Source organism: Somniosus microcephalus, chromosome 10 (assembly GCF_052327205.1).
Source record: "Somniosus microcephalus isolate GS21.2 chromosome 10, FLI_Smic_1.0, whole genome shotgun sequence".
Classification (NCBI taxonomy): domain Eukaryota; kingdom Metazoa; phylum Chordata; class Chondrichthyes; order Squaliformes; family Somniosidae; genus Somniosus; species Somniosus microcephalus.
Genome location: NC_140996.1, coordinates 155,475,788 through 155,503,540, shown reverse-complemented (window position 1 = coordinate 155,503,540; position 27,753 = coordinate 155,475,788). Strand labels below are relative to the sequence as shown.

General features: G+C 43.8%; 1 protein-coding gene across 3 annotated transcripts in view; it reads left to right on the top strand.

Annotated features, from left to right (window-relative positions):
* LOC147111781 (beta-galactoside alpha-2,6-sialyltransferase 2-like) overlaps positions 1–27,753 on the top strand; it is a 245,835-nt gene that overhangs the window by 81,306 nt on the left and 136,776 nt on the right. For 2 of the 3 annotated variants that reach the window (XM_085999005.1, XM_085999007.1), the window contains exon 3: positions 16,619–16,688. The gene's annotated coding sequence lies outside the window, so the exon portion shown is untranslated. Of the gene's footprint in view, positions 1–16,618; positions 16,689–23,392; positions 23,520–27,753 lie in introns of all 3 variants that reach the window. The other variant, XM_085999006.1, reaches the window with a different exon arrangement.

Here is a 27,753-nt window from a genome sequence, read left to right as displayed (position 1 = left end):
TGCATGTTAAAAGTGTTAATTGTAATTAGTTTGATATTTAATTGTTAAATGAGTGTTATGGTACTGTTAATCTAAAAGGGGAGGAATTGTAATGTATATACCTTTAAGCGGGGAACTACTTTTTACAGCTCATGTATACTGTAGTACCGGCAGTGACCACACCTGTATATAGCACTGAATAGTAATCTGTACAGGCTGTTCCACTGTGAGCCACGTTGAGTAAACACCTGTTGTACCGTTTCTCCTGCAGTCTGTGTCTCATTATACACAGAAACAACAATCCCTTCTCATTCTTCTAAACTCTAGTGAATATAAGCCTATTTGACTCAATCTCTCTTCATACATCATTCCTGCCATCCCAGGTATCAGTCTGGTGAATCTTCGCTGCACTCCCTCCATGGCAAGAACATCCTTCCTCAGATAAGGCGACCAAAACTGCACACAATACTCAAGGTGTGGTCTCACCAAGGCCCTATACAACTGCAGCAAGACATCCTTGCTCCTGTACTCGAATCCTCTTGCTATGAAGGCCAACATATCATTTGCCTTCTTAACCACCTGCTGCACCTGCATGCTTACCTTCAGCGACTGGTGCACAAGGACACCCAGGTCTCGTTGCACTTCCCCTTTTCCCAATCTATTGCCGTTCAGATAATATGTCTTCCTGTTTTTGCCACCAATGTGGATAACCTCGCATTTATCCACATTATACTGCATCTGCCATGCTTCTGCCCAATCACCCAAGCTGTCCAAATCATATTGGAGTTTCTCTGCATCCTCCTCACAGCACACACGCCCACCCAGCTTTGTGTCATCTGCAAACTTGGAGATATTACATCTAGTTCCCTCGTCTAGATCATTTATATATGTTGTGAATAGCTGGGATCCTAGCACCGATCCCTGCGGTACCCCACTAGTCACTGCCTGCCACTCGGAAAAAGACCCGTTTATTCCAACTGTTTGCTTCCTGTCTGCCAACCAGTTCTTTATCCAAATCAGTACCTTACCCCCAATCCCATGTGCTTTAACTTTGTACGCCAATCTCTTATGCGGGACCTTATCGAAAGCCTTCTGAAAGTCCAAATACACCACATCCACTGGTTCTCCCTTATCTATTCTACCAGTTACATCCACAAAAAATTCCAGTAGATTAATCAAGCATGATTTACCTTTTGTAAATCCATGTTGACTTTGTCCGATTCTGTCACTGTTTTTCAAGTGCTCTGCTATTACATCTTTTATAATAGACTCTAGCATTTACCCCACTACCAATGTTAGGCTTACCGGTCTATAATTTCCCATATTCTCTCTACCACCTTTTTTAAAAGTGGGGTTACATTTGCTACATTGTGGATGGTCTAGAGACCTGGGTTTTGGGGATTGACAGCACTCAGGAGTCTGGGAGCACTTTTGATCTTGGCTTTGAGGGCTTGGACAGGAAACTGGGATATGGGAACATCAGAAAAGATTGTGGTGTCGGAACAATCAGGACAACTGGAGTCTGGGAGCACTTCATTCTAGAGTTTGGGGGTTGGGATCTGAAAGCAGTTGGAATCTAAGAGCATTAGAGGGTAGGTCTGGGAGCACTACCTTTAACCACCTTTATATTCATCTATGACCCTGAGTTGAGTTCAAACGCCACATGTAGTCCTTCCCCAAGTGTGCTCAATTCTGCTACCAAAACACTGCCTGACTCCACCCCTAACTCAACCTCACTGCCACTTTAACCCTCATTAATGCCTCTATCATGTTCAGCCTTGACTTCTCCAATACTCTCTTTACTGGCTTCCACAGCACCACCATCTTCAGCCAGAAGTGCCGAGTGGATGATCCATCTCTGCTTCCTCCTGAGGTCCCCACCATCACAGAAGTCAGTCTTCAGCCAATTCGATTCACTCCACGTGATATCAAGAAACGGCTGAGTGCACTGGATACGGCAAAGACCACGGGCCCTGAAAATATCCCAGCTGTCGTGCTGAAGACTTGTGCTCCAGAATTAGCCGTGCCTCTAGCCAAGCTGTTCCAGTACAGCTACAACACTGGCATCTACCCGACAATGTGGAAAACTGCCCATGTATGTCCTGTCCACAAAAAACAGGACAAATCCAATCTGGCCAATTATCATCTTATGAGTCTGCTCTCAATCATCAGCAAAGTGATGGAAGGTGTCATCGACAGTGCTATCAAGCGGCACTTACTCACCAATAACCTGTTCACCGATGCTCAGTTTGGGTTCTGCCAGGACCACTCGGCTCCCGACCTCATTACAGCCTTGGACCAAACATGGACAAAAGAGCTGAATTCCAGAGGGGAGGTGAGAGTGACTGCCCTTGACATCAAAGCAGCATTTGACCGACTGTGGAATCAAGGAGCCCTAGCAAAATTGAAATCAATGGGAATCAGGGGAAAGACTCCACTGGCTGGTGTCATCCCTGGCACAAAGGAAGATGCTTGTGGTTGTTGGATGCCAATCATCTCAGCCCCAGGACATCACTACAGGAGTTCCTCAGGGCAGTGTCCTAGGCCCAACCATCTTCAGCTGCTTCATCAATGACCTTCCCTCCAGCATAAGGTCAGACGTGGGGTTGTTCGCTGATGATTGCACAGTGTTTAGTTCCATTCACAACTCCTCAGATAATGAAGCAATCTATGCCCTCATGCAGCAAGACCTGGATGACATTCAGGCTTGGGCTGATAAGTGGCAAGTAACATTCACTCTACACAAGTGCCAGGCAATGACTATCTCCAATAAGAGAGTCTAACCACCGCCCCTTGACATTCAACGGCATTTCCCTCACTGAATCCCCCAACATCAACATCCTGGGGGGTCACCATTGACCCAAAATTTAGCTGGACCAGCCACACAAGTACTGCGGCTACAAGAGCAGGTCAGAGGCTGGGTATTCTGCGGCGAGTGTCTCACCTCATGACTCCTCAAAGCCTTTCCACCTCTACAAGGCACAAGTCAGGAGTGTGATGGAATACTCTCCACTTGCCTGGATGAGTGCAGCTCCAACAACACTCAAGAAGCTCAACACCATCCAGGACAAAGCAGCCCACTTGATTGGCACCCCATCCACCACCTTAAACATTCACTCCGTCCACCACCGGCGTACCGTGGCTGCAGTGTGTACCATCTACAAGAATCACTGCAGCAACTTGCCAAGGCTTCTTCGACAGCACCTCCCAAATCCGCAACCTCTACCACCTAGAAGGACAAGGGCAGCAGATTCATGGGAGCACCACCACCTGCAAGTTCCCCTCCAAGTCACACACCATTCTGACTGGAAAATATATCGCTGTTCCTTCATCGTCGCTGGGTCAAAATCCTGCAACTCCCTCCTTAACAGCACTGTGGGAGTACCTTCACCACACAGACTGCAGTGGTTCAAGAAGGCGACTCACCCCCACCTTCTCGAGGGCAATTAGGGATGGGCACTAAATGCTGGCCTTGCCAGCTACGCCCACATCCCAGGAACGAATAAAAAAAAAACCACATAACTAACTCATCCAGAGCCCCTTCTCTCACATCCTATCCCAGCCAACGGGCCACTCACCTGTCACCCCTGTCCTTGGTAACCTCCAATGGCTTCCTGTCCCATAGCATGTTGACTTCAAAATCATCATTAAATTCCTCAATGGCCTTGTCCCCTCTCCTCCACCATTGCAATCTCTAGCCCTTGTCCGCACCCTCCATTGTACTGTATGCTCGCCCCACTCTATCATCAGTGGGAGAGCCTTCATCCATCTCATCCCAAACTCTGGAGCACTAAACTGTCTTGATAGATCTCTCCCAACCTTCAAAAACCTTTGTTAACCCTATTTCTTCGACAGCAATTCCCCTTAAAGCTCATATTTTGTTTCTGACTCCCAATTGCAAGTGCCTTGGGATGCTTTTCTCCATTAAAGGCATGTTGTTTATACTGTACAAGTAACTAGGTGGAAACAAATAAGTTCAATGGTTATTGTGTGGGAAGGATGGAATTTATAGTGCAACTTTATTGCTACTTTTGAATCCTGTGAAGTGCTTTCCATGTTGTAGTCACAGTATGAATCTGGACCCAATCTGACTCCAAAATACAGCATTGAGATTGACCATCACACACTTGACATTTGAGCCAATGGACCATCCCGGGCACCTTAGAAATTTAAACAGTCCTTTTTAATGTTTTAAGAAAACAGATATTCCAGCTCCATAATGGATGGAAAATTGGGCAGGGATTGCACGTGTGTTCAATCCTCCTTACCTGATTTTTCTTTATGTGCTCCAGCCAGGCAATTCTTTACACCCAAGTGCAAAACAGAGGAGCGTTGCCCCTTAAGGTCCTGTGAAAGAATGCATTGCTATAAACGTGTTACCTATATGAGATCCTCAAGCGCAATGTGTGTCTGGTTCTTGCCAATGCCAATTTCTAACATATGATTTGGACAATTTTAATGTGTTCGACAGCTTGAATTTTGGAAGGAATCCAACCTCCATTTGTCAAGGGTTGTAAATAAAGTATGACTGTTGTCCATATCAATTAGGATGTTTATCTTTATATAACATTTTTTTCCATTGCCCTGTAATGTATGTATGAGAGTTTTAATTATTTAAGCTGCATTAAGTATTCCAAAAGGACTTTGCATTTGCATGTTAAATTGATGAAGCTGCCAGCCTCATGCAAAATTAAACAGCCCAAACACATCGAGTAAGCCTAAAATCCTGAGACCCCGAGGCCCACCTTGAGCATTGGTCTTGTTCCCAAAACAGCTTGGAATTTTGGAGCTCACTGCTTGTCAGATGTGTTTGTGGGACTTGATTTAATGTGGGAACTTTCAGACAAAACAATGCAGCTGCATATGTGCAAGAACTCTACATGCTTCAGCAGTGTGGCGTTATCTTCAGTTTTCTTCAGCTGGCAACTGCCCAGCAGCCCAAGTAAATCTGTACGGGCGTTGAGAGCGCTGATATGCAGGTTTGCAAGCTGGGACAGGAAGGAGGAAGGGATCAGCCTTTGGAGGCAATGACTATATTCCCATCTACCTGCCAGTTTCAAAAAGTGCCTGTACTATAAGCAAATGCTTTTCAGAACTAATGCATCAGATTATGGTCTTTTCAACACTAGACAGTGCATATTATTAATATCAAATACGATCTTCAAAACTTTGCTCCAGGGAGTGAGTTTGATTTTAACTTTTGAAGAGTTTTTTTCTTATGCCCCATAAAAAACATTTTTGTATAATATCCCAAATGGATATATGTGTTGTTGACATTTTCAATGAAAAGCTCAGTCAATAACTTCTTTGAGGAGACAACAGGAGCATTGATCCAAAGTTGATAGCAATTCATTTCTATGGTTAGTTAAGTAATTGTTGGGAAATTGTTTAGGGGGTTTGGTGCCTCTGCAGACGAGGTAGCAAATCCCCGAAGTTTGTGATCAGATCTTGTGGTTCTTGTTGAGTACTAATTATGCACTTATTTATTTGGATAGTGTATGAGCATTGATAATTGTATTTCTGAAAAAAGTCTTTGCCAATGTCATCTGGTCTCCTTACATCAGATGAATTGTAATGGTTAAAAACCAGGACACCAGTGATGAGAGCTTCTGTAAGCTGGTTGTCTGTTTTTCAATGGCCGGAAGATTGCGTGAATCAAAACATAGCGATGTTTTGCTGCTTTGACTTAGATCTTCCTGATTAATATTGTAGCGAATTTAGGGGTTTGAACCTATTACCTTATTGGAATTCACTCCCTAAACCTCTCCGCCTCTCTACCTCTTTTTCCTCCTTTAAGACACACCTTAAAGCCTACCTCTATGGCCAAGCTTTTGGTCATCTGTCCGAATATCTCCTTATGTGGCTCAGTGTCAAATTTTGATTTATAATGCTTCTGTAAAGCACCTTGGGATGTTTTACTCCATTAAAGGTGCTATATAAATACACGTTGTTGTTGTTGTTGGTTTGAATGTATAAATCCCTCTGCATTGTGTATTTATCCAATGAACCGTTGGGAAGGATATTATATATTTTACATTTAACTATCTTGTTTTATATTTGTGCGGCAAATTTGTAGAACAATACAAGCAACCAGTTCATTATAAACAATCTAGTTCTTATCTACAAAGCTAGATACATATCACACCAGTAACACAAAAGCCTTGAGAATCTTCAGCCGGAAGGCAAGACACAATGCATTTGTCAGGCACATCATCTAATACCTCTTAGGGTAACCCTCTATATAAAACCTAGGATCTCATTCTATATAATTCCTATGATTCATTCAGTAAAGGTCACCTTGAGTCAAATTGAATGCATTCGCTGTCTGACAATTGAAAGAAACCAGAAAGCCTAAGTGTCGACTGCTAAATGCATTGGCTGTGATCCAGCACAGTTTTGACCTATTGATCTTTTGAACTAATCAGGCAACAATGTTTTTTTTCTAAAGACTGAATGAGGATCGTCAATCTGCTGAATATTCTGCTGGAGATAATGGTTTAGGATTCAGAGGATGTTAGGAGATAACCACGTCTTTTTTTTAAATCTCCCTTTTCGTCTTGCTCTTCTTCCTGTCCTGAAGTCATTGACTCATATTGGCATTGCACTTGCGTTGACGGCCATGACATGCATACACACACACACCTTTCCGCCAAAGGTCACTGACGAGCTGATTTTTTCCTTTTCTAACTCTGGGACTTTGAGGCTAATTATAATGCCCAGTACTTCCCCCAGCTGAGATCAGCTAACTCAGCACAGAATAAGGATGAAACCTGGGGACCATTCTGATCTATATAGCTCAGTATTACACCATACAGTGCATTTAGCTGTCAACTATCACAGGAACCTAATTTTTTTTATATTCTAGTTCATCTCTTGTGGTGTTACATACAGAGAGTAAAGACCACGTGAAGCGGGTGAGAGGGCGGGGGTTAATTGGAGCTGTGTATGCAGAAGTAATTCAGTCATCATTTTACAGTCATGTATTCTATTCTTATTTGTATATTTCTATTAGGAACCCCCATGTCCACATTTATAGTAGAAATTCCCTATGTAAACTTGTCACGCTTTAATTATACCCTTCTGCTAGTAGTGGTGTTGCAGCACTTCCAGGGGGTGGGTGTAATTACATGTTTACATAGTCAATTTCCCTTAAAAATGCAGCCATATGAATTTATAATGGAAAAAGGGCACGCAGATTTTTAGATAAGATTTTTAGTATATTACTAGTCAATCCTCTGTGGTGTTGCAAACTAGGAATCTAGACCAAATGCAGTCTACAGGTCAACTGGGGTTAAAGGCTGAAGGAAAATTGTGATGAATTAGGTCAGAGAGGGAAGGTTGAATAAAAGGGGAAGGGGGAAAATAGATTGGGGTTAGTGGCCAGCAGAGAGTGTAGACTGAAGTTAGAGACTGAGGAGAGTGGGGCAGGTAGAGGAGGGCGGGGCAGGTAGAGGAGGGTGAGAAGAGCAGGTAGAGGCTGAGAAGAGCAGGGCAAGTAGAGCAGGGTTAGAAGCGGAGGTGGAGGGGGAATACAGAGCAGGATAACAGGTCATGGAGAGGGTTAATGTTTGTGAAGAAGTAGAAGGTGGAGCATAGTAAGGGAATATTTAAAGGTCGGAGGGGGTCAAAGTTTGGTTGCTAGAAGATACCAGAGTCTAGAAGAAGCTGCACTGCTACAACCTGCGACACCAGTACAATAAGCAGGGCCAGAGTTGGGGGAAGGAGGAGAGGGGGAAAGGGAAGGAAAATAGAGAGGGATAAGGGGAGAAGGAGCAGGAAAGAGAGGCAGGATGGGAGAGAATGATGGAGGGAGAAGGGGAGAGCAGAGGAGGGAGAAGGGAAGATCAGGGGAAGGAGTAGAGCAGCAAAGTTATAAACATTTTTTAATATGTTCATGAGGGGCCAGAGGGCTGAAAATTTAAAAATGATCTCTCATTGTAAGCAGCATGGCAAAGTTTAAAAAAAACACACCAGTTCTATTTTGGAAGCATTCAATCAGGAAATTAAAATCTGTGTATTATATATATATGCCTTTTAGGTCTGAGAGTCACTTGGAGGGAGTATATATGTTTGAAGAAAGAGTACATTTAAGGAGGAGATTGTACTCTCACACTGGAGAAATCCACATTTCCTACAAAAAGTTGAATGTTAATGGCTAGGATTCCCTAAGTTCTTTAGTGCTATTGCTGCATGTGCCAGGGCTATACTGAAATCCCTACATATAAGCGATCAGCCACATTACAAGTCAGTGTCCTAAAACAAAACAAGTTACATTTTATGTAGAAAAACAAAACACCCTACGAATGACAATCCCAACTCTCTCAGAAGATCAAAACACTACCGAAGAAAGAAATGCGCCTTAGTGTTATGTTCCTTGCCACTTGAAGGATGAAACTTGTTCATTTGCCTACCACAATGGTGCGATTTGAGAGCTGATATTTGCAGTAATATTAATGGCAGGGTCATTTGTCCAGGGTGGGGTGGTGGGCGGGGGGGGGGGGGGGGGGGGGGGAGTTGCGAGGGTGATCTATGGGGACCCGCAGACAGACGCTGGGCTTCTTCAGATCAACTCACTTCCAGCTACTTCTACCATGATGGATGGTGACTGCAGGGATCCTAATGTGCCAGCATTTCCCACAGATAATCATACAGTGGCTTCCACATTCTGATTCAAGGTGCTCCCTTCTCTCTCCAATGTGCCCCCACCCTGCTATCACACTTATCAACACTACTCAACTCCTAATGCAAGACAAAGAATGACAGACGGTTGTGCCAGACACGATTTTTGCTTTAAAAGGCACGACCAGGTACTTACCAACACCTCACCCTTTATAAACTCCTCGAATTTTGTTTTGCTTTTCTTTACTCTGACATCAGCTGGAAGTGAAAAATATTTCTTTTATGAATAAACCATTTTTTTAATGTTGTGGTTTATCAGCGAACAGCTGGGTTGCATTACTCCAGGGTACATTTAACTGACTTTTTTATAAAAAGAAAATGAGGTGGTATTAGTTTTTTTTCTCATTAACTCGCTCAACATCATCTAAAGCCCCCCAAAAATCTTTTAAAATGCTGCCTTTTTGCTGTGTGAAGTAAAGGTTGCTGCTTAGCACATTTCAGGCCTCTTCCATTGCCTGCTTCGTCCGATCAGACAGGCTGGCTGTGCTCTGACTCCTGGATGAACAGAAACTGCCAACTAGATGATACAACAGTTGAGTAACCTTTCTGCCTGCAAACCCCTCCAGGGGCAGAAACTAAATACATCAGCCTCCACATCACAGCCGTATTCCCCACATATGGTGATACCCTTTAATCCTTTACTGGCCAGCTTCAGAAAACTGAAACCTTTAAAAAAAAACCTGTCAAGCAACTGCTTCGGTGAGACTTTTAAGAAGATGCTTCAGTCAGTGGCTAATGGACAGGAATACAATAAAGCAGCGTAGGACATTACAGTGAATTATTACACTGCATGCAATTCAGATGTGTCTGAAGTTTGAGCTTCTTTACACCCATTCAGACTCTGTGCTCAGCTTAAATCTAATAGAATGCAGCCAGTATCTACACCTTTTGTCAGACTCAAATAAAAATGTGGCTATTTCCTGTGGATTTTGCCAAGATTTAGAATATCACAAACGTGTGAAGGGATGCAGGTTTCACTGGGCATCGTGAATACTCATTCTGGATTCAAACCACTGTGGCTTGAACTGTGTGTAAGTCTCCCTTCTGCTTGGTGGTGCGAAGCATCACCCCCTTCCTCAGCAGTTGTTAACGGGGGGAGAGGGAGGATAATTTACTTCTTCCAATTCCTTTCACATTCATTTTTTAGCCATTTTTAGTTTTAAAATTCCTTTATCACGCATGTCACGCAGGCAATTACTACTGTCTGACAAAAACATAGCACCATCAGACTGGCCACTTGCTTATATTTTATTAGTATTTCACTAATAAATGGGTGGGTGGGTTGGAGGGGTGGTGCATAAAGCAGCCGGGCAACCAGTGGCAGCTGGTAACAGCTGGCGGTCAGCGACAGCCAGAGTGCGAGACATGAAGGCGAAGTGCAGAGCTGGAATTGCAGGGAGACAGGAGCCAAATTCTTCAAACACATTCAGCAAATATATCTTTCAAAACCTGCAGAGACTAAACAAAATATTGAATTAAAAATCTGTATTCGTGGCAAATATTGGCCTGGAATTTGTGGTCAGCGGCGAAGCAAAGGCCTTCGCTGGCCCTGATGTTCGCTTCGCACAAAGATCTCGCGATTAAGAACTTCGGGTTTTCCGACACTCAATTCAAATCAACAAAGTATAGTGGGGATGCCCTTGTGCGAGCTGCTGCGACGTCAACAGGCTGTCTGAGCAGCCAATCTAAAGGTAGAATTCTCACAGACAGTGAACAAGGAAGTGAGTAAGCTCTTAAAATTCTAACATTTTAAAAATGTTAGAGCGAGCAACACAATGATTGGGGCTCTCACATGGGGAAAAGACAAACCTGAAATAAAGAATGGACAAACTTAAATAATTTTTTTTTAAGTTTCTTAAAATTTTTATTTTTTATTAAAATGGACAAATTTCACACTGCACAAAATTTAAATTAGTTTTTTAGGCCCTTAACCTTTATTCAGCAGTCAATACGCTGTTAAAACCCCAGTTACACCTAATCCCTTTGGGTCTAACTTTTAGTGGGGAATTTGATAACAGCGTAATTACTGCGGAAGAGCTGAAGTTACATAAGAACATATGAATTAAAAGCAGGAGTAGGCCATACAGCACCTCGAGCCTGTTCCGCCATTCAATAAGATCATGACTGATCTTCGACCTCAACTCCACCTTCCCGCCCGATCTCCATATCCCTTGATTCCCCTAGAGTCCAAAAATGTATCTATCTCAGCCTTGAATATACTCAACGACTCAGAATCCACAGCCCTCTGGGGCAGAGAATTACAAAGATTCACAACCCTCTGAGTGAAGAAGTTCCTCCTCATCTCAGTCCTAAATGGTCGACCCCTTATCCTGAGACTATGCCCCCTAGTTCAAGACTCTCCAGCCAGGGGAAACAAACTCTCAGCATCTGCTCTGTCAATCCCCCTCAGAATCTTCTGGGGGTGAAATTGAGTGCCTTTGCGCCTCCAGTTAGTGCCCCGGGAGTGCTAATGGGGCACAAATGGCTTTGCAACCAGGCACGACGCTGACATCGACTCCCGCCATATTCGGCAGGAGTTTTGCAACGGCGATATGGCGTTGCACCCCGATCTCCTTTGCCTGGAGATCATGACATCATCACCGTGCACATCGCCCTGGTTGCACCCCAGACCCGAAATTGACTTCTGCCTCCTGCAGTAGCGCTGGTCGAAAACACCGACAGCTGCAGGAGGCGTGCATCGGGCGGTCGGCCGCTTCGGGGGCAATGATTAAAGGCGAGGTGGCCGAGGTAAGTGGAAAAAAAACTTACCTTTCCTGTTCTAGTTTTTTTCGCGGGTTCCTGCCCACAATCGATCAGCCCGGCACTCTGCGCGAGATCGCGGCTGCCTTGCTGGTCCAGGTAGGTACTTTTTAAATTGCAGAGCCTGCAGCGATAACCCTTCCCTTTAAGGGAGGGAAGGAGCCGTTGAACACAGCGGCGCTGCACGGCCCAATGTGCAGCGCTGCTGAAGTATCCGCCCCGCTCTCCGACATTAGCGCCCTAAGATGGAGGTGGAGCGCTTGATTTAGCATTCCACTTCCATCTTGGGGTGCTAAAACTCAATTTTGTGGTTGCCAGTACTAAAGTTAGCATCGGTTGCTAAAGTTAGCGCCCTGGCAATGTTAGCACCCCAAAATGGTTGATACCGAATTTTTCCCCCTATATGTTTCAATGAGATCACCTCTCATTCTTCTAAACTCCAATGAGTATAGGTCTAATCTACTCACTCTCTCCTCAGCGGACAACCCTCTCATCCTAGGAATCAATCTAATGAACCTTCGTTGCACCGTCTCTAAGGCAAGTATCTCCTTCCTCAGATAAGGAGACCAAAACTGTGCACAGTACTACAGGGGTGGTCTCACCAAAGCCCTGTACAATTGTAACAAGATTTCATTACTCTTGTACTCCAACCCCCTTGGAATAAAGGCCAAAATGCCATTTGCCTTCCTAATTGTTTGCTATACCTGCATGTTAACTCTTTGTGTTTCCTGTACGAGGACACCTAAATCTCTCTCAACACCAATATTTAATAGTTTCTCACCATTTAAAAAATATTCTGTTTTTCTATTCTTCCTACCAAAGTGAATAATCTCACATTTCCCCACATTATACTGCCACCTTATTGCCCACTCACTTATCCTGTCTATATCCCTTTGCAGTCTCTTTGTGTCCTACTCACAGCTTACTATCCCACCTAACTTTGTATCGTCAGCAAACTTGGATACATTACACTCGGTCCCTTCACCTAAGTCATTAATATAAATTGTAAATAGCTGAGGTCCACACGCCTGATCCTTGCGGCACACTACAAGTTATAGCCTGCCAACCTGATTATGAGTTGTTTATCCCTACTCTCTGTTTTCTGCCCGTTAACCAATCCTCTGTCCATGCTAATATATTACCCCCAACCCCTTGAGCCCTTATCTTGCATTACAAGATAACTTTTATGTGACACCTTATCGAATGTTTTTTTGAAATCCAAATATATTACATCCACTGGTTCCCCTTTATCTACCCTGCTAGGTACATCCTCAGAAAACTCTAATAAATTTGTCAAACACGATTTCCCTTTCATAAAACCATGTTGACTCTGCCGAATCATATTATTTTCTAAATGCCCTGTTACCACTTCCTTAATAATGGATTCTGGCATTTTCCCAATAACTGGCCTGTTGTTCCCTGTTTTCTCTCTCCTTCCTTTCATGAATAGTGGGGTTACATTTGCTACCTTCCAATCCATTGGGACCATTCTAGAATCTAGGGAATTTTGGAAGATCACAACCAATTCATCCACTATCTCTGGAGCCACCTCTTTTAGAACCCTAGGATGTAGGCCATTAGGTCCAGGGCATTTGTTGGCTTTTAGTCCCATTAGTTTCTCAAGTACTTTTTAACTACTGATCTTAATTACTTTAAGTTTCTCATTCTAATTAATCCCCTTGTTCCCCATTATTTTTGGTATGCTTTTTGTGTCTTCTACTGTAAAGACAGATACAAAATACTTGTTTAAAATCTCTGCCAGTTTCTAATTCCTCATTATAATTTCTCCTGTCTCAGCTCCCAAGAGACCAATGCTTACTTTTACTACTCTCTTCCAACAAGCGAATTTCTCAGCAGGCGCTATTAGCGCCCCCACCTGGCTGATAAGCCCTTTGCGCCCCATTAGCACCGACTGGGCGCAAAGGAGGTGAATTTCGCCCCCTCAGTGCCATAGATTACCGTGACAACTACTAAAAAATGTGTCCCTATCCTGGATCCAATTCCCAGGTTTGGCTGCAAGAGTGTTACAGTTCTGTGCCATCCTCTTTGGAAATGATAGTCTTCTCCACATGTCCAAGTTGTCTGACCCTGTACTTATGGGTGGTGACAGGCTCTAATTGAGCAACTAAGATGCAAACACACCAGGCTGGCATACCTCCTTCTCCACCTGCAAATGCAAAGGGATACCCAGATAATGAAATATTCCTGGGGAAACAGGCATAGATATCAGATGGAGTGCTACTTTAAAAGGGTGATAGTAAATGTCAAAACAGCTAAACAGCGAAGCAGTGAAGAAGTACTGAAATTGATGGAAATAAAAACAGCAGCTACCCACAGCAGGTGGCGGGGGCTGGGGGTGGGGGTGGGGAGGGGGTGCGGCGGCAAGGGTGGTTGGGGTGGCAGACAACAGTTCCCTGTGAGACAAAGGACCCAACATAAAGGAAAGGGCTTTTCGTGAGTGGTGAACATCTGGAACACAACGCATTTTGGGCATCCTCTAACTTAAATAAAATATGGCCCCTTAATGAGCAAGTGCACAGGATCTCAGCATCACAGTCACTTCAATAATGCTTGGCGGGTGCCATGCACATTGCACACTGAGGATGGCTTAGAATTCAGTGCCTCATAATGTGCCACAATGCTATGGGCACCAAACATTGTAATATTGCCCCTATATCAGTCTGGAGTCTGGAGTAAGTGATTGTACTTAATTTTCTTCAGATGATTTTTTTTCCTGAAGTACTGCATTCAGTTTTGGGCACCACACCTCAAGAAGGGGATACAACACAGAGTCAGGAGAATTAGATTAGGGCTTGAAAGATTAAATTATCAGGATAGGTTACATAAACCTGGCTTGTATTCCAGTTGTATTTAGAAAGATGAGGGGAGATCTAATTGAGGTCTTTCGAATGATGAAGGGATATGATAGGGTAGATATAGAGAAACTATGTTCTCTGGTGGTGAAATCCAGGACACGGGAGCATAATCTTAAAATCATAGCAGGCCATTTAGAAGTGAAATCAGGAAGCACTTTTTCACACAAAGGGTAGTGCAAATCTGGAACTTTCTCCCCTTCTGATCTTCCAAAATTCCCTAGATTCTAGAACAGTTCCTGTGGATTGGAAGGTAGCAAATGTAAACCTGCTGTTTAAGATAGGAGGGAGAGAGAGAAAACATGAAACTATAGGCCAGTTAACCTGACATCTGTACTAGGGAAAATGCTAGAATCTATTATTAAGGATGTGGTAACAGGGCACTTGGAATATCATAATATGATTAGGCAGAGTCAACACGGTTTTATGAAAGGGAAATTGTCTTTGACAAATTTGTTAGTGTTTTTGAGGGTGTAACTTGCAAGGTGGATAAGGGAGAACCAGTGGATGTAGTATATTTGGATTTTCAGAAGGCATTCAATAAGGTGCCACATAAAAGGTTGTTACACAAGATAAGGGCTCATAGGATTGAGATTAATATATTAGCATGGATTGAGGATTGGTTAACAGACAGAAAACAGAGTAGGAATAAACGGGTAATTTTTTGGGATGGCAGGGTATAACTACTGGAGTGCCGCAAGGATCCGAGCTTGAGCATCAGCTATTTACAATTTATATCAATGACTTAGAGGAAGGGACCGAGTGTAATATATCCAAGTTTGCTGACAATAGAAAGCTAGGTGGGAAAGTAAGCTGTGAGGAGGATGTAAAGAGGCTGCAAAGGGATAGAGGCAGGTTAAGGGCAAGAAGGTGACAGATGGAGAATAATGTGGGGAAGTGTGAAATTATCCACTTTGGTAGGAAAAATGGATAAGCAGAATATTGTTTAAAAGGTGAGATTCTAGTAAATGTTGGTATTCAGAGGGATTTGGGTGCCCTTGTACATGAATCACAGAAAGTTAACATGCAGGTACAGCAAGCAATTAGGAAGGCAAATGGTATGTTAGCCTTTATTGCAAGGGGGTTGGAGTATATGAGTAAGGAAGTCTGACTGTAATTATATAGGGCCTTGGTGAGACCACACCTGGGGAACTGTGTACAGTTTGGTCTCCTTACCTAAAGAGGATATACTTAACTTAGAGGGGGTGCAACAAAGGTTCACTAGATTGATTCCTGGGATGTCCTTTGAGGAGAAATTGCATAGAATAGCCCATATTCTCTGTAGTTTAGAAGAATGAGAGGTGATCTCATTGAAACGTATAAAATTCTTGGAGGTAGATGCTGCGAGGCTGTTTCCCTTGGCAGGAGTCATAGGCTCAGGATAAGGGGTTGGCCATTTAGGACTGAGATGAAGAGAAATTTCTTCTCTGAGAGGGCTGTGAATCTTTGGAATTCTCTACCCCAGAAGGCTGTGGATGCTCAGTTGCTGAGTATATTCAAGAGTTATGTCGATAGATTTTTGGGCACTAAGGAAATCAAGGAATATGGTGATAGGGCGGGAAAGTCGAGTTCATGTAGAAGTTCAGCCATGATCTTATTGAATGGAGGAGCAGGCTCGAGGGGTCATATGGCCTACTCCTGCTCCTATTTCTTATGATCTTATGTGCTAAACGGTGTTAGCTTCAGCTCAATGGTAGCACTCTTGCCTCTGAGTCAGAAGATTATGGGTTCAAGCCCCACTCCAGAAATGTGAGCACATAATCTAGGCTGACACCTCAATACAGTACTGATCTGATGAGTCATTAAACCAAGCCTGCCCTCTCAGTTGGATGTAAAAGATCCCATGGCACTATTCAAAGAAAAAGAAGAAAGTGCTCACCGTAGTGTCCTGGTCAATATTTATCCTTCAACCAACATCACGAAAATAAATTATCATATGGATCACATGACACAACCCGCCCCTAATCGCATACTAAATTATCCACACATAGAGGTGAGACGACTGATGGAGAATGGAAGTGTAATTTTGGTATAGCAGGGATGGTTTTCCAAGGCTGGACCCTTTACATCGATAGAGCTCAGTAGTGGGAATTTCCCTTAATAGTTAACCATTCTATACCTGACCTAGGTATGCTTGATGCTGGTAGTCAGTGTACAAAATGAGAAAGTGTTGTATTCCTCATTGTTAACATTTCTTAACGAACTCAAAAAAAATCATCAAAATATAATTAATAAGACAAAATAATATCTATTGACTTCTTAGCTACAACAATTAAATTCAGTGGTATAATTAGCAGCATTTTCACTAAAATGTTTTCTCTTCTTAGAACTTTCGAGACACCAGCGATGCCAACATTGAGGGGCAACCAATAAACACAAGCTGATTGTGTCCTAATTGTAAGTACAGTTGATTCTTACTGGTCACTCTTATACCTTTTTGATTCAATATGGTTTTTGGTTTGCATTTCCTTTCAATGGGCAACTTTCTTTCCTTCTCCAAAGTGTTCTTTTTAAAGATCTTAGAATATCACATCTCCTGTTATTTTATATTTATTGCAAATTACTTTTTTTCCTCACCAGTTTTCTCTCCTCCCCTTTTCTCATGGATGCCTCTGATATCTCACCATTATTCATGTGTCAGCCTCGATGCTAAGTATCCGTAGGCTATTTATCATGAGGTGCAGCACAGTTCAGCCTGCTCCTGTCCACACCTGGCATCCACAGTTGGGTCACTGGGTAGTCCCTGAGAGCAGGATCCCTGGTCAATTTTGCTTTTCTAACTTGGGTGCTGATATTCTGCTGTTCCTTGTGATCAGCAAACTCAGCATTGACTGGGTATTGAATCTGAGACTTTCTGGTCTGTACGGCTTAGCTGCTCCCTAGATAAACTCACGGGGGGGAAAAATTTGTGTGCGCCTACAGAATTGCCCGTGTCACTGGCAACTCGAGTTAACGGCTGGCAAAAATGGCCGCAGCGCTACCATTGAAAAATTGCCTCTGGAGGTTGGCGATGTGGAGAGCAGTGATCACTTAACATGCAATGCCCTCCTGGTGGCATTAATGGAGGCCGCCGACCCAAAGTTCCCATCCACAGTCGGCATTGCTGCCTCTTACAGCCTCTGGGAGCGAGGCTGCGGAGTTTGCAAGGTATTGTGGGCAATTAAAGGGGCAATGCATTCAGAACTAATAAAAATTTAAATCAAGTGAAAAAATGAATTTTTCAGCTCTAACTGACTTTCAAAAAAAAATAAAACATTAAAAATAATTCCCAAATGGCAGTCTTCAGCTCTTAAAGTTGAATTGTCTTCCATACCTAAAAAAATGGTAAAAGTGCTTCAGCACCAACACAAATGACACAACAAGCCAGGGAAAGGGCCCCCAGGGTCTCGTTCGCAGCACTCCAGCTTTGTACAGGGGGTCAACACTGCAAGTGAGGTCCTCTACCCACAGGGCCAGGAGGCCCTCCTGAAAGAATGATGTGGGACCACATCACTGAGGCCATCACAGCCAGCACTGTCACCCCCACCACCTGGCTCCAGTGCTCAAAGAAGCTTCATGACCTCAGACCACTGGTCAAGGTCAGTGAATGCATCTTCAAAAGCCATCTTTTACCAAGAGCATCACTAGCCTCACACACTGCTTGATGCATGACTCCACCACCCCCCATCAGTTACCTACCAACAATCTGTATCAATCACGAGGCACAGCTCCCATTCCTAGCCTCACCTCAACCCCTTGGAGGAGACGGTGCAGGCCATTCTTGGTAGGGGCATGGCTGAGCCCCTGGCCAGCAGCGAGGCTGAAAGTATACAAGCTGCTGGTATCTTAATACGTTATCCTCCTTCTCGCATGCACTTCTTGCTTTCCCACTCTCCCCTCACCGCAACTGCATTCTTGTGCCTTCCTCATTTTACACACCCAAGAATTACAGCCTGCCCAACCAGTAGTTGACCAAGAAGAGGGAGAGGAGAGTGAAGAAGACAAAGAAGAAGAAGAAACACCATCACTTGATTTCACACTTCCAGCCACCAGCTCCTCAAGGCCGACCAGCAAGGCCATTTGCAGTGTCCCCCACTGAAAGTCAGCAGCCTTCCACCAGCCATGCTGCAGCCACTGGAGTAGCACTGCATGACATCATTAGGATAGGCAATGGCACACACAAGACAGTCACTAAGGGAATGCATAAGGGTGATGAGTTGATTTCTTGATGTCATATTGGATGGATAGATGTATAAAGTTGGATTGGAAGGTTTGCTTTGTGGTGGCTTTTATTTCAGCATTGTGGCCAAGAGGAGGCTGTGATGGTCAGTAACAGAGGGAAGGTAAGGTGTGGGACAAATGTTGAAAGCGGAATTGGGGTTGCGGTCACTGGTACCACAGGCAGATGATTCCATCTCGAACATCCCGGCCAGAAAGGGACTGACTGGGTTGCATCCTTCCTCTGCTTCCTCCTCTGCTTCCTCCTCTTCTACTGCTTCCTCCTCTTCTTCCACTTCTGTATCTTTCAATTCCCTCTGCGAGCAGATGCTGTAAATCTGAAATGACAGCATAAAATGCTGGAAATACTCAGCTGGTCAGGCAGCATCTTGACCTGAGATGTGAACTCTGTTACTCTCTCCACAAATGTTGCCTGACCTGCTGAGTTTTTGTAGCATTTTCTGCCTTCTCAGAGGCCTTCCTTTACCATCCGAGGCCTTACAAGCATCCAGCAGCACTCCCTACACACTTAAAAAACTTTTAACATCTATTACAGCAAGCCATTACTTAAATAAAATTTAAAAAACCCAGTCCAAAAACTTAAATCCAAGCTTACCTGAAAGATGTTTGTGTCCTTTTAAGAGGTGCTGACATCGCCACTGTCTTGTTTTGCACACTTTGTACAAAAATAATAAATCGCAGGACAACGGAGTTTTACAGTTTAAACTATCTTAATGAAGCATCAGGTCTGATCTGACTCACAGCAGTACAGCACCGTGTGGACAAGATGGAGTTAGGACCCCTGGGTCTTCTAAACAATAGCAGTCCTTACAGATGCCTGCAGGCCAATGATAACTCAGTATGTGATCACATGTGAATATAATTGGTATTCATTACAGATGCCTGTGGGCCAATGATAATTCAGTATGCAAATGTTACATCCCCTTTCTTTTAAAAGAAAAATGTTATGCATTACTTTTAAACCTTCTACCTAATGTTCTCGGTAGCATAAACATATAAGTAAACTCAACATTTAACTAGCACTGAAAACATCTCAACGTTTCAATAACGATGTAGTTTTTTTAGGGCAGCGATCCGCCTACACCCTTTGGCAGTTCACAACTCTAGGCTTGACCTCTCATCGGAATGACGGTGTTGTTCTTTGGTGTTCAGGAGGTGCCTGCGATTGCGGCGGTACACCTGTCCTTCTGGGGTGCGGATGTGATACGATCGCTCAGTGTCAGCTGGCTGGATGACGACTGCAGGCTTCCAGTAGCCATGCTCCTGGATTCTGACGGATTCTCCATTGTGCAGCGGCGGCAGTAGTCTAGCTGACCTGTCATAGTATCTCTTTTGGTGTTGCTGTCTCTGTACACGTTTTGCATGCATGACCTGCCAGGGCCTGTCTGGGATATGGTGAGGTATCATGGGCTCTTTGACATTTGATGGGTGGTGTTCTAGACAAATGGAATATTTTCCAACAATGTCCTCAATGTGTTTGCACATTCCGTGCCAAAACATAATGTCACGTGCTCTTTGTTTGCATTTTTCCATGCCCATATGTCCAGCATGAATTTTTGTCAACATCTCTTCCCTGAGACTGATAGGAATGATGATTTTCTCCCCTTTGAAGACGATTCCGTTGATTTGTGACAGTTCGTCTCTGTGGTTCCAGAATTCAGATATGCTCTGAGGGCATTTCCTCCTTTCCTCAGGCCATCCTTCATGTATGACTTTGCTCAGCAGTGTGAGTTGTGCATCTTTCTCTGTTGCTGCTCGGATCTCCTTCAGTTTTGAGTCACTCACAGGTAAGCTGTTGTATACCATGTGTACCTGCACATCCATGCCTTCTCTGAGGCTGCTGTCCTGGTAGCTAAGAGACTTTCTGGAGAGCGTGTCTGCGACAGGAATGTCTTTGCCTGGATGGTGAATGATTGTGAAGTCGTACTTCTGTAGCTGAAGGATCATTCCCTGTAGCCTTGGTGGGGCTGCGGCTAGTGGTTTCCTCATGATTGACTCGAGGGGCTTGTGGTCGGATTCCACAATGACCTGTCGGCCATAGACGTACTGGTGGAAACGCTTGCATCCAAACAGAATTGCATATAGCTCTTTCTCGATTTGAGCATAGTTGATTTCACTGTCTGAGAGAGATCTGGATGCGTAGCCGATGGGCTTTCCTTCTTGCAGTAATACTGCGCCTAGTCTGTACTTTGACGCGTCCACTTGTAGTCTGAGCTCTTTGTTGGGGTCGAAGTAGGCAAGAACTGGTCCTGGTTCTCTGGTGATTAGGTCTTTCATTTTCTGAAATGCTGTGTCATGTGGTTTGTCCCACAGGAACTCATTGGATTGTTTGAGCAACTGACGCATGGGTGCGTTGATTTCAGAGAGGCTCGGGGCAAACTTGGCTAAGTAGTTAACCATGCCTAGTACTGTCTCTAGCTCTGCACGGTTCTTCGGCGGCTCCATCTTCTTGATGGCGAAGATTTTCTCTGGATCCGGCTTAATGCCATCAGTTGAGAGGCGATGCCCGAAATAACTGATCTCGGTGGATCCGATTATACTTTTCTCGGAATTGAGCCAGATACCTTTCTCCCGTGATCTTTGTAGCATCGCACGGAGGTTCCTGTCATGTTCCTCTCTACTCCTGCCATAGATGAGGATGTCATCTACAATTGCGACTACTCCGTCGAGGCCTTCATAGGTTTCATCAGTCTTCCGCTGGAATTCATCCTGAGCTGAGATAAGACCAAATGGTAAATGCAGAAATCGGTAGCGTCCAAATGGTGTGTTGAACGTTGTTAGTTTAGATGACTCTTCCAGTATCCTGATCGTGCGTCCATTACACTGAAGTAACGTGCTCCCACTAGCTTGGGTGTGATGTCATCTAGTGTTGGTAGAGGGTAGTGAGGGCGTTTGATAGCCTTGTTCAAATCTCTGGGTTCGAGACAGACTCTGAGCTTGCCTGTACGTGGTTTCTCAACCACTACTAACGCGTTGACCCACTCTGTCGGTTCTGTTTCCCAGATGATGATTTCTGTATTCTCCATGCTCTGCAGCTCCTCCTTCAGCTGACTACGTAGATCAAGGGGTATCCTTCTCAGTGGGCAAACCACAGGGGTTACTGCTGGGTCAAGGTGAATAGTGCATTCACCTGAGAATAGTCCGATTCCTTTGAAAACGTCAGCAAACTCCTCCATGACTGTCTGCTTCTCAACTGGTGCTGTCAATGATAGCACTAGCTTGATGAGGTCCATGTCTAAACATGCCTTTAGATCTAGCACTGGAGGTACTCGAGTGTCAATAATGTAAAAGTTCAACATCATGTCGCTTTCTTTGTACTTGCATTTCATCACGCATGTGCCTTTTACAATGAGCTGCTCACCCCCATAGCTGGTCAGTCTGCGTGAGGTGGGCTGTAGCTCACACTCATCCTTCAAGCTGTGATACTCACTCAGAGGAATTACGTTAACCTGAGATCCAGTGTCTAGTTTAAACTTAAGCTCTTTGCCCTGTTTTCCTATCTGAATATTGGCATAGGCTTGCTCAGTCCCTGAAATCTGTTTTTTCTGTGACACAGAATCAATAAACAGTTCCTCTGCATTTGGCTCTCTATCTGGCATTTGGCTGTCACTCATTGTATGTACTGTTTTCCGAAAACAGTCCTGCAAACTTTAGCAAAGTGGTTCCGTTTACTACATTTAGTACATTGCCTTCCTTTGGCAGGGCAGTACTCCTTTTCTCCATGCCAGTTGTTTCCACAATATCCACAGTTTTTGAAGCGTTTTATGTCTGTGTCGCCCATTTTTAGAACTCTCGCTGTTCTTTCTGTTCTGAAACATGCTCTCTGGGCGGTGTTCTTTGGTGTGTGTCTATTAGCTGCGTGCACTGTCTGTTAACTCGAGCTGTTCATGGCGCCGGTTATGGTTTTCAACTGTGCTTGGGCTATCTCGTGCGATCTAGCTATGTCTATAGCTTTGTCCAGCATTAGCCCGGACCCAACATTCAAAAGTTTATCTCTCACTTTAGCTCAATGTATTCCAAACACGATGCAGTCTCTGACCATCTCATCTTTATCTGCATATACACAGACTTTTACCAGCAGTTTTAACTCAGTCACGAACTGTTCAAACGACTCACTAGCTCCTTGTACTTTCTTCTGAAACTTGTACCTAGCGAATATCGTATTTGTCTTGGGCATCACATATGCTTCAAAACGGTCAAAATAACCCTTCAGTACCTTTGCTTCATCCGCGGTGAGAGACCATGTGTTAAAAATGTCTCTCCCTTTTTCTTTGATCCACAGGAGTAGGTAGCTGCATCTTTCTTCCTCCCCTTTGCTTTTCAGTGGACCCGAAAACATCAACTCCACGTGTTGCTTGAACTTGCTCCATTCTCTAGGTAAGTTCAAAGATTCCCAATTCATTCGGGGTAAGGGAGCTCCAACAATGTCCATTTCAAATCCCTGTTCTGACACCATGTCTTGTTTTGCACACTTTGTACAAAAATAATAAATTGCAGGACAACGGAGTATTACAGTTTAAACTATCTTAATGAAGCATCAGGTCTGATCTGACTCACAGCAGTACAGCACCGTGTGGACAAGATGGAGTTAGGACCCCTGGGTCTTCTAAACAATAGCAGTCCTTACAGATGCCTGCAGGCCAATGACAACTCAGCATGTGATCACATGTGAATATAATAGTTATTCCTTACAGATGCCCGCGGGCCAATGATAATTCAGTATGCAAATGTTACAGCCACTGCCAGCCTGCTTGCGCAGCAGGTTTACCTGGCATGCTTAGGATCCAGCACTGAGTTCAGCGCTAGGGTCAAAGTTCAGAGTGGTGATGTTATGTTGGCATTGCACACGAATTGATATCACTACGCCACCATTTTTGTTCCAGAGCACTGCCAGTTACCGGCAGCGCAAAGGAAGCAAGGAAAATGGTGGCCGCTGCGTAACCTGCCACCAGCTGGTGAAAGAGCAGCGCCTGCCAGTTTTTCACCATTTTGTAGCGCTACGGAGTGGTGGTAAGTAGATGAATTTCAAGCACACTGAGCTGTAAGCAAGCAGCTCCCTTTACTTTTAATGTACATATATACAGCGTGTACTTTATCTGTATGTCCTATTGGATAGATATATTTATTCATAGTTTAGTAATAAACATCTTCCCTAGTTGTCATTGTTTTACAGTAATTTTATTGAAAATGGATGATCGTAATGATTTTCTAAGAAAAAGTATGGTCGTATCTAAATGAAATTCTAGTTTTGTTTTTGAAAGAGCTGATGGCAAATGGAAAGTGATGGTTACCATAATGCCTTGCATCAAAGAACACTGTAACATGAAATAATTTCATCTGGAATAAAGTATTTTTAACAAGTGAAAAAAATCCAAGAGGACCATACTAATTTCTTTCTTTCACATATAATTTGAGTCTGCATTTGTCAAGCTACAAATGCATCAATGTCAGTATTTCTGGGAATCTTGCCATACAGATATTCAAATTACCTTTGCTAACCATTAACATTATTTCTGTACAGAGACTTATCTTGATCTAGTTCATTAAATACATTTTATACATGTTCGAACATTGAAGAGCAAATTCATTGGGCTGGATTTTCATTGAGGAGTCGGATAGGAGGTGGGACTACAACTTTTGAGGTTGTAGTCCCGCCTCCATCGAGTTGTAGCCAACCCACGCGATTTAGACTTGATTGACCTTGTTGAGCCCGCCCAGCGGGCTCAGCAGGCCAATTAAGGGCCACCTGGCAACAGGTGACGTCACAGATTGAAATTTCATCTGTCAAGAGCTTTGAAGCTGTCAAACACTGACAGTCTGTACTCCAGATTAATTCCTTCCTCTCAGGATGATTTAGAGATCTCCCCGGAACAGAAAGCAGAATGCTGCAGATTTTGACAGCTGGCGGCCATTCTGCTTTCTGTGCTGGTGAGATGAGGGGCACCCGAGACCTGAAGGAAGGAAGGCTGTAAAGGTAAGTAAAGGTTAGTAGAACTTCTTTAAACACTTTACACAGACCATACACACTTACCTCTGCACTCATGCACCCATCACTCACCTGAACACCAGACATCTCGACCCCTGTAAGCCCTTCATCCCGACGGCCTGCCTCGCTAACTTGGCATGGTTTGGAGCCATCGGGAATCCCACATTTCAATAATGAAAATAAGGATTAGGCTAAAAACTGCCTGTTAACTACCTGTTAACAGGCAGTTAATTGGCACTAATCCCTTCCCGCCTCGGGTAGGCGGGTCCCAGTGCGGGGCGGGTACCCGCCTCCTTTGAAACTAGCATGGAGGCAGGTTGGGGGGCGGGATGGGATCGGGACCCCCGATTTCGGGATTTTAAACCCCACACGCCTCCAATCCCGACTCCATGGCCCAATGAAAATCCAGCCCATTGTGTTGCAGGTATAGGCTAAATTTTCAAGTTCAGCACCCCCATAGGATGCTCTAAAAGCCCCTGCTTTATGTTCATTAAAATTCACGCACAGAAAATCACAAGTCATGGAGGGGATACAATTTTCCTGATATACCGTTTTACGCCAGGAGCGCCAAAGTGAAAAATCTCCCCTTATGTAAAAAGGGAATGTCTGCTGACAATTTATATCTGTATGGATTAACAATGGGCCGGAATTTGCTGTCGACATGATGGCATTCTCTCAGAGTACGCCATCATACCACCTTTGAAATTGACCGCAAGTTTGCATGCGCTAAATCCCGAACTTGCGATCTGACATGTTCCAGCTTGACAGATCATCCGCTCTGACTGTGAAATCCTTATTGCTGGTGCAGAGTTGGGCTAATTGCCCACCAACTGCCCAGCAATTACGCAGGAAAATTTTACGGATGGTGCAAACAGGCACAGGAGCCTGTTTGATCAGCGTAAGGGGAGGGGGGGGATGAGAAATTTGCAATTTCAGGGTCACAAAATAAAATCAAACACGTAAAACAACCTACCAGGCAACTGTAACGGCTCAGTTTGAGGGATGAGATTTAAAAAAAATCTTGCAGAGGCTTCCATTAAATAGATATACTTACTCCAAAGTATTCCCTTTGCTTATTAAAGCCAAGTACTGCACTTGTCAAATAAATGTTCACACCAGTTAATTTAAAAATTTGATTGATGTCGGGTATTGGAGATGTCTGTTTCCTGATTGGCTGAGTGAAAGGTACACTTATCACACGGTACACCCCTGGGATCCGTGGGCCTTTACGCTGCGCACAACTCTGTCACGTTTTAAAGCAAGTTTTTGTTTGGGGCCTCGCACCAGGTAAGTGCGGATTTCGTTCAGGGGTCAGAGGTGTACTCCTTAGTTATGCTCTTGACCGCAATTTCAGGGCCATTATGTTCAGAATAGAGGCTATACAATTTATTTCAAGGCGACTTTTTGAGAATCCCAGTGTTAGAATTTCTGTGTGCTGTGTATAACAAAATCATCAACACGCTTCTAAAGAATATGTTTACTATTTTGCACATAGAAGAAATCTTCTACCGCAGTTTTTGCAGAAATAATTCATGGCAACATGCAGGATTTCCAATATATTTACAATCATCAGCACCAAGTTGTTTTAAATAAGGACTGTTTTAATAATGGGCCTGATTTTGCTGTCAAAATAACGGCAAGGCAAATGGCGCCCACGATTATTTAAGCATAAGTGGTCCAGCAGCTTCAGGCGAGGAGCAGATGCACAGTTAGAAACATAGAAATATAGAAAAATAGGAGCAGGAGTAGGCCATTTTGCCCTTCGAGCCTGCTCCTCCATTCAATATGATCATGGCTGATCCTCTATCTCAATAGCATATTCCCGCTCTCTCCCCATACCCTTTGATGCCTTTTGTGTCTAGAAATCTATCTATCTCCTTCTTAAATATATTCAGTGACCTGGCCTCCACAGCCTTCTGTGGTAGAGAATTCCACAGGTTCACCACCCTCTGAGTGAAGACATTTCTCCTCATCACAGTCCTAAATGTCCTACCCCATATCCTGAGACTGTGACCCCTCGTTCCAGACCCCCCAGCCAGGGGAAACATCCAGTCTGTCTAGCCCTGTCAGAATTTTATACATTTCAATGAGATCCCCTCTCATTCTTCTAAACTCTAGTGAATACAGGCCTAGTCAACCCAATCTCTCCTCATACGACAGTCCTGCCATCCCAGGAATCAGTCTGGTGAACCTTCGCTGCACTTCCTCTATGGCAAGTATATCCTTTCTTAAGTAAGGAGACCAAAACTGCACACAGTACTTCAGGTGTGTTCTCACCAAGGCCCTGTACAACTGTAGTAAGACATCCTTGCTCCTGTACTCAAATCCTCTTGCAATGAAGGCCAACATACCATTTGCCTTCCTAGCTGCTTGCTGCACCTGTATGTTTGCTTTCAGTTTCTGGTGTACAAGGACACCCAGGTCCCTTTGTACATCAGCATTTCCCAATGTATCACCATTTAAATAATACTCTACCTTTCTGTTTTTCCTACCGAAGTGGGTAACTTCACATTTATCCACGTTATACTGCATCTGCCATGTATTTGTCCACTTACTCAACTTCTCTAAATCACCTTGAAGCCGCTTTGCATCCTCCTCACAACTCACAATCCCACCTAGTTTTGTATCGTCAGCAAACTTGGAAATATTTCATTTGGTTCCCTCATCCAAATCATTGATATATATTGTGAATAGCTAGGGCCCAAGCCTTGATCCCTGCAGTACCCCACTAGACACTGCCTGCCACCCTGAAAAAGACACATTTATTCCTACTCTCTGTTTCCTGTCTGTTAACCAATTTTCAATCCATGCCAGTATATTACCCCCAATCCCATGTGCTTTAATTTTGCACACTAACCTCTTATGTGGGACTTTATCAAAGGCCTTCTGAAAATCCAAATACACCACATCCACTGGTTCTCCCTTGTCTATTCTACCAGTTACATCCTCAAAAAACTCCAGTAGGTTTGTCAAACACGATTTCCCTTTCATAAATCCATGTTGACTTTGTCTAATCCCGTTGATATTTTCTAAGTGTCCTGTTATCACATTCTTTATAATGGACTCTAGCATATTCCCTACTACTGATGTTAGGCTAACCGGTCTGTAGTTCCCTGTTTTCTCTCTCCCTCCTTTTTTAAATAGTGGGGTTACATTTGCCACCCTCCAATCTGCAGGAACTGTTCCATAATCTACAGAATTTTGGAAGATGACAACCAATGCATCCACTATTTCCATGGCTACCTCTTTTAGTACTCT